This window comes from Rhinopithecus bieti, unplaced genomic scaffold (genome assembly GCF_001698545.2).
Source record: "Rhinopithecus bieti isolate Rb0 unplaced genomic scaffold, ASM169854v2 scaffold_2888, whole genome shotgun sequence".
Lineage (NCBI taxonomy): Eukaryota > Metazoa > Chordata > Mammalia > Primates > Cercopithecidae > Rhinopithecus > Rhinopithecus bieti.
The window spans coordinates 4601141-4609312 of NW_016804209.1; positions in this window are offsets into that span (position 1 = coordinate 4601141).

Below are 8172 nucleotides of genomic sequence, written 5' to 3' on the forward strand. Positions count from 1 at the left end.
AAGCCATATTTGTAAAATTTTCTTTTTGAAACAAAATTTTCAAATTCTCTCTCTGTCACCCAGGCTGATGAGCAGTGGTGAGATCACAGCTTACTACTGCCTTGACCTACCTGGGCTTAAGAGATACTTCCATCTCAGCCTCCCAAGTAGCTGGGACCACAGGCATGTGCCACCATACCCAGTGATTTTTTTTTTTTTTTTTTTTTTTTTTGTATTTTACAGAGTTGGGGTTTCACCATGTTGCTCAGGCTGGTCATCTTGAACTCCTGGGTTCAAGGGATCCACCTGCCTCAGCCTCCCAAAGTGCTGGGATTATAGATGAGAGAGCCACCATGCCCAGCCTCATATTTTTAATTTATTTTTGCAATTCAATAAACTGTAAAATTTCATAAGCATGAGGATGGAGGAGCCAAGGGAAAATGTTCCCTTTGCCCTCTAAAGGTTCTACTGAAAAATCAACTCACGAAAGGTAGATTAATTGGAGAAAAGGCATACAAATTCATTAGTATGCACAAGGGAGAGAATCACAGTGATTACCACCCCCCCCACAAAAATGGGGTTTAGGAGTTTATATACCCTCTTAGGCTTATAAAAAGAATGGGGTCTTGGGTTATAGCCAAACAGTTTATAGTGATGGAGAAGAGGAGGCCTGGCTGGCAAAGGTGGTCTTGTTATGTACATGAGGCCTCACAGATAGCAGCTCTCAGACAGAAAAGATGGCAAATGTTTCTTTCACCTGTTTAAAAGCGTCAGATTCTCAGTTTACCTTTCCTAGAGCCGGCCAAGGGAAGGCCTGGTGCCTCAGTGCAGATTCTCTACAGATGCACTTGGTAATCACTGGCTTGATTTGGGTAACGTGCCCAGCTCTGAAAAACTAGCCCTCCCCAACAAAATCAGCTTTGCAGGGTTACATGTGTTTGCTGGCTCTCCGAACAGCCATTGCAAAATACGTCAAACATATTTTGGGGAAAAATAGTTTTATTTTCTTCAAAGACAAGGACAATGACTATCTTGCACAAAGATCCATTTCTAGCACTTAGCAGTTTCTGGATCCTCCCAATGACCCTTATTTACAGTCAAGAGACAACACCAAGGGCCAGCGAGACATCCAACAGAATATGTGTGCCTATACTCAAGACCATGCATGATTAATGAGAGAAGCAGCATTGCCAAGGGGTCAATAATTGTTTTTTAGGGAGTAAAAAGAATCTCTCATATTAGAATGGTTTGTGGCCCTCTGAAAGGCCAGCATAACTAAACAGAAATAGAGTATGGGTCAGGCGCCATGGGCTCTCACCTGTAATCCCAGCACTTTGGGAGGCTGAGGCAGGAGGATCACTTGAGGCCAGGAGTTTCAGACCAGCCTGTGCAACAATAGGGAGACCTTGTCCCTACAAAAAAATTAAAAAATTAGCCAGGTGTGTTGGCTCATGCCTGTGGTCCCAGCTACTTGGAAGGCTGAGGTGGAAGGATGGCTTGAGCCTGGGAGGTCAAGGCCTCAGTGAGCCACGATTGTGCCACTACACTGGGCAACAAAGTGCGACTCTGTCTGAAAAAAAAAATTTTTTTAAAGAAATACAGGAAGTTTGTGGTATTAAAATTTCATGGGTGGGGCACTGCTAGAAAAAAAAGATTGGCTGTGCACAGTGGCTCACGCCTGTAATCTCACCACTTTGGGAGGCCGAGGCAGCCAGATCCTGAGGTCAAGAGATCAAGACCATCCTGGCCAACATGGCAAAACCCCATCTCTACTAAAAATACAAAAATTAGCTGTGAGTGGTGGTGCACGCCTGTAGTCCCAGCTACTCGGGAGGCTGAGGCAGGAGAATCGCTTGAACCCAGGAGGCAGAGGTTGCAGTGAGCCAAGATCATGCCACTGCACTCCAGCCTGGCGACAGAGCAAGACTCCGTCTCAAAAAAAAAAAAAAAAAAAAAAAAAAAAAAAAAAAAGAAAGAAAGAAAGAAAGAAAGAAAAGAAAAAAAAAGGTCTATTAAGATCCTCAAAAGGATAGTAAGTTTTAAAAAGATCGAGAAATTCTGCTGTCAGCCACATTCCTAAACTTTCAGGTGACTTTGAGAATACCATGTAATAATTAGGGGTTCAGTGTATTTGTCTGTTTGTGGGGAGGGGTGGAGGAAATGGAGATGGCACGAGGAGAATAACTTTCCAGTTAACCCACTACTGGCCAGGAACAAAGAAGAGACTCAAGGCAGGGACCGTATATTATATTCATCTTTGTATGAACCACACATTGTAAGTAAATGCATAATGAATGAAAAATAAACAAGGAAGTGATTCGTGAAGAAACCCAAATTCATTTCTTCAGCAGGATTTGCCAGAATTGACACTGCTTCAAACATCTAAAATTATTACAGGAAAGTTAGTACGAAGTGCTGGCTAATCATTTCCCCTAGGAATTCCATAATTTTTCATCAACCCTCTATCATTTAAAAATAATATAAAATCAATCGAGTAATTTGATAATTTATCTACCTATTATTACATATCAGATTCTTCTGTTTATTTATAAGTAAATTCACAATACTCAGGTAGACTAATGATCAAGAATATAAAGCAGTTGCTTACAGTTTTAGTTATATAAATATTATTTCCTCCAAGTAAGAGTTCAATGTTCTTTCCCATCTCTCTCTTTAGTTTTGAGATTGAAACTGAGGCACTGTGTAATTCCTGAGACTGAGTTTCTTGGAAAGGTAGCACAAATCACAATCCAGCGCATGGGCAAATTCTTGTTAGGAGCCCAGCTTATGCTGATCAGAAGCTAAAATATACTGTAAGAATTAAAATGTGAAATGGCACATATGTCATTTAAAACTTGATTAAATATTCAGCAACAAGGTATGTGTGTAGTTTGTAGAATTATAAATCAGAACTGCTGTTCTCAGAAAGGGTGGAATCTTATTTGGGCCACATGATTAATAGAGAGAAAGAAAACAGTATTAAAAAGTATGTAGGTAACCCTGGACATCATGTAGAATAGCTGGCATGCTGGAAGAGTTCTGTAAAGGTCTCTGAGGGTTGGAAGTACTAAGGACAATTTCATAAAGAAGGTAAGAGATTATCTACATAGATCTGAATAATCTCAAAGAAATTATGAATTAAGGTTGGACGTTTTGAAGGTACTAAGAGGAAACTGTCACAGTAGGGGTATAGTCGGTGCCTTGAGGGTCCCTGGGACCCAAAAAATAGTGAGAACAGCTATCATTTATTGAGTGCTTAGCCCTGGAACATAAAGTCCTCCAGGACACCGAACAATGAGACAATTCAAAATATTGGTTTCTGGCCTTGAGAAAATAAATGACTCTATTCACTGGGTAAAAAATTGTCTCTAGTTCCTTGTTTTCCTAAAGAAAAAAATGTAGGAGGCCCTAATCCAGCTGCAAGCAAACAATTCTTGAAAATCATTTTTAATGTTAGAACAGTTTATGATTTTTTAGCATGTAACTAGGAAGGAATTCTAAGAACAGAATGGCATTAATATTAACAAATTTTCACCTGTTATTATCTATTTATTTACAGGCAATAGTATTCCATATGCTTACACCCATGAAAGTAGAATAAGAAGAAAATTGATGCTGAACACTGGATCATTCTAGCAATAACTAACATTTAACAAACACATCAGTAAATTAAACTCTAAAAAGCCTATCCGGCCAGGCCCAGGGGCTCACACCTGTAATCCCAGCACTTTGAGAGGCTGAAGGGGGCGGATAACTTCAGGTCAGGAGTTCAAGATCAGCCAGGCCAACATAGTGAAACCCCATCTCTAGTAAAAATACAAAAATCAGCTGGGCATGGCGGCTCCCAGCTACTCGAGAGGCTGAAGCAAGAGAATCACTTGAACCCAGGAGGCAGGGGTTGCGGTGAGCTGAGATCATGCCACTGCACTCCAGCCTGGGCTACAAAGTGAGACTCTGTCAAAAAAAAAAAAAATCCCATCTATCTCATTAAAAGTTGATTTTCCCATAAAATTTTATTTTTTTACGTTTACTACTTATTAAAATTTGTGGTATATGTGATTTATTATGTAATTATAATGGTACCTCAACCCAAAATATCATTTTAACCCTTGGAGTCTTATCTTTATCATAAATTAAGATAATCTTAATTTAAAAATATATAGTTTGTTATAGTATAATATGCAACATGATTACTGATACTTACATACAAATACCAAAAATCCCTTGCTGACTTCTGAACTACACATATATGGGCCAAGGTAATGAAGAACCTAGAGATGTCAGCTTTGTAGGCACAACAGGGCAATGCAAAACAGACCCACAGATGACCCAGATGTTGGAATTAGCAGACAAACATTTAAAAATAACTATGAAAATACGTTTAAAAATCTACAGAGAAATATGGATATATGTGGCAGAGTAAGGAGTATCAAGATAATCATAATAAAGAACTAGGTGAAAATTTTAGAACAAAAAATATTTTGTATAAAAAATTGATTGGATGGTATTAATAGCAGATTTTATATAAAGGAGAAAGAACAAGTGAGCTTAAAATTGGATCGACTTAAATCATTCAAAGTAAAGCACTGGGAGAAAAAGGACTTAAAACAGTCAAAATAACCTTCAAGATAGTATCCAGGTATGTGTAACTAGAGCCCTAGAACAAAACAGACCAAGGATGAGGCAGAAGAAGTATTTAAATATTAACAAAAGTTTTTCTAAATTTGATGAAAAAGAGCAACTTGCACATCAGTCAATCCCAGCAAATCCCAAGAAGGATAAACGCAAAAAAAGACAAACAAAAAACAAAACTCACACCGGCAAACATCATAATTAAACTGCTGAAAACCAAAAAAAGAAAGAAGACATGGACACATATAGACAATGAGAATAATGAAGGTGATTTCTCATCACCAAAACTAGAGACAAAAAAAAGACATTTTTAAAAAACAAACAAAAGACTGGCAACTTAGAATTCTATACTGAACAAAATATCCTACGACATAAAGATATTTTCAGATTAATTAACAAAATCAGGGACAATTTGTTGCCAGCAAACACACACTACAAAAAACTACAAAAATAAGTTATTTTGGTTGAAGGGTAATGATACTAGATGGAAATTTAGATGTACAACAAATAATGAACACTGAAATAGATGACCAAAGTTTTAAAAGTTGCTGAGTAAGACTTTACCAAATTAAAAAACTCTTTAAAAGGGCACAGTTAATAAAATGAAAAACACACACTGGAAGAAAATATTTGTAAAAACATAACTGTAAAGTTCGTTTGCAGAATATATAAAAAAAACTATAAAAACCTGATAACCTAAAATGAAGAGATTGAGAAAATATTATTGAGTTTATTCTAGTACAAAGTTTGAAAACGGTCACCAGGGAACACATATTCGAAAGAATGGAAGTCAGTGCTCCAAAGTGGGGAAGTTAGGGGTTGTTTATAGCTAAGGCTTGGGAAGCTTAATTAGGTTTCCACATTTTCCTCACAAGGCTAGCACATAGTTATAGTGCTAACTTTCAATTAATATGATGAGTTGAAGTTTGACTAATCATATTATAATATGATTAGCTATAGTTCAACTAATATGATTAGTTGAAACAGTGTTCATTTTGGGAAAGGCATATTTAACAATCCACATTGAGGATATAACAATGATGGGGTCTTTTGCACCATGTGGTCTGTTACGTGGAAGATAACAAAGGAAGAAAGGTCAGCAATCAGGAGGGGAGGAGGTCGCATCTCTGGCATCATTTAGTCTTTCTTAATCAATTTACAGAACAAGAGCAATAAGAAAGGAGTTAATCTATAATAGGAGAAGCAGGAGTTGCAGCTATATGTTGTATAGCTTAGGCCACATGGTCATAATTCCTTCAAGGCTCAATATTTTAGGGTTCCAAAATGATGATTAAGTTTTAATTATTTTTTTTATAAACTCAGTAATATGGAAACAAATGAACCAATTCAAAAATAGGCAAAATATTTTAAAATATCTGCACCAATAAAAGGTACACAACTGATGAAGTACCATATGAAAATCTTTGCAACATCAGAAGTCACTAGGGAAATGCAAATAAGTACCACAGTGATATATCACTATACATCTGGTAGAAAGCCTTACACATTTTTACCATACCGTCTGCTAGGAAGGATATAGAGCAATACTTACAGGGAATGAAAAGTGGCACAACCACTTGGAAAATAGTTTGGTGGCTTCTTATAATGTTAAACATACGCTCATCATACGACCCAACAATCCCTTTCTTACATGTTTACTCAAATGAAGTGAACACTTATATTTACACAAAAACCTGTATGCAAATGTTGATGCTGGCTTTATTTGTCATCATTAAAAGTCTTAAACAACTAAATTATCATCCAAGTGCTTAATGCATAAACAAACCATAACACTCGATTCTTGAAAATGCAGTATGACTTAGTGTATTAGTCAGGGTTCTCAGAGAAACAACTGATAGGAGACAGAAAAGCACGTAGATAGATATAGATAGGTAGGTAGATAGACAGATGAGAGGAGATTTATTATGGTCATTGGCTCACACCATTATGCAGCCTAAATCCCACAATATACCATTTGCAAGCCGTAGAACCAGAGATGCCTTTGGCATAGCTCAGTCCAAGTCCAAAGGCCTGAAAAGTAAAGCAGCTGATGGTATCGCTCTCAGTCCAAGGCAGGAGGCCTAGGAACGTGGAGGCCACTGTCACAAGTTCTGGAGACCAAAGGCCAGATAGCCTGGAGTTCCGATGTCTAAGAGCAGGAGAAGATGGGTGTCCCAGCTCCAGAAAAAGTGCAAATTCACTTTTTTTCTGCCCTACTCTCCTGTCCAAGCCCTTTGTAAAATTAATTTTAATTTTTTTCTTTTTTTATTATACTTTAAGTTCTGGGGTACATGTGCAGAATGTGCAGTTTTGTTACATAGGTATATGTATGCGTGCCATGGTGGTTTGCTGCACCCATCAACTCGTCATCTACCTTAGGTATTTCTCCTAATGCTATCCCTCCCCTAGGCCCCCAACCCCATAACAGGCCCCAGTGTGTGAATATCCCCTCCCTGTGTCCATGTGTTCTCACTGTTCAACTCCTACTTATGAGTGACAACATGTGGTATTTGGTTTTCTGTTCTTGTGTTACTTTGCTGAGAATGATATTTTCCAGCTTCATCCATGTCCCTGCAAAGGATATGAACTCATCTTTTTTTGTGGTTGCATAGTATTCCACAGTGTATATGTGCCACATTTTCTTTATCCAGTCTATCATTGATGGGCATGTGGGTTGGTTCCCAGTCTTTGCTATTGTGAATAGTGCTGCAATAAACATATGTGTGCATGGTTTTTTTTCGTTTGTTTGTTTTTTGGTTTTTGGTTTTTTTTGAGACAGAGTCTCACTCTGTCACCCAGGCTGGAGTACAGCGGCGTGAACTCAGCTCATTGCAACCTCCACCTCCCGGGTTCAAGCAATTCTTCTGTCTCAGCCTCCCAAGTAGCTGGGATGACAGGCACATGCCACCATGCCTGGAGAATTTTTGTGTTTTTAGTAGAGACAGGGTTTCACCATGTCAGCCAGGCTGGTCTCAAACTCCTGACCTCAGGATCTGCCTGTCTCGGCCTTCCAAAGTGCTGGGATTACAGGCATGATCCACCATGCCTGATCTCATGTGTCTTTATAATAGAATGATTTATAATCCTTTGGGTATATACCCAGTAATGGGATTGCTGGGTCAAATGGTATTTCTGGTTCTAGATCCTTGAGGAATCACCACACTGTCTTTCACATGGTTGAACAAATTTACATTCCCACCAACAGTGTAAAAGTGTTTTATTTCTCCACATCTTCTCTAGCATCTGTTGTTTCCTGACTTTTTAAGGATCACCATTCTAACTGGCGTGAGATGGTATCTCATTGTGGTTTTGATTTGCATTTCTCTACTGACCAGTAATGATGGGGTCTTTTTTCATATGTTTTTTGGCCACATAAATGTCTTCTTTCGAGAAGTGTCAGTTCATATCCTTCACCCACTTTTTGATGTTTTTTTCCTTGTAAATTTGTTTAATTTCTTTGTACGTTCTGGATATTAGCCCTTTGTCAGATGGATAGATTGCAAAAATTTTCTCCCATTCTGTAGGTTGCCTGTTCACTCTGATGATAGTTTCTTTTGCTGT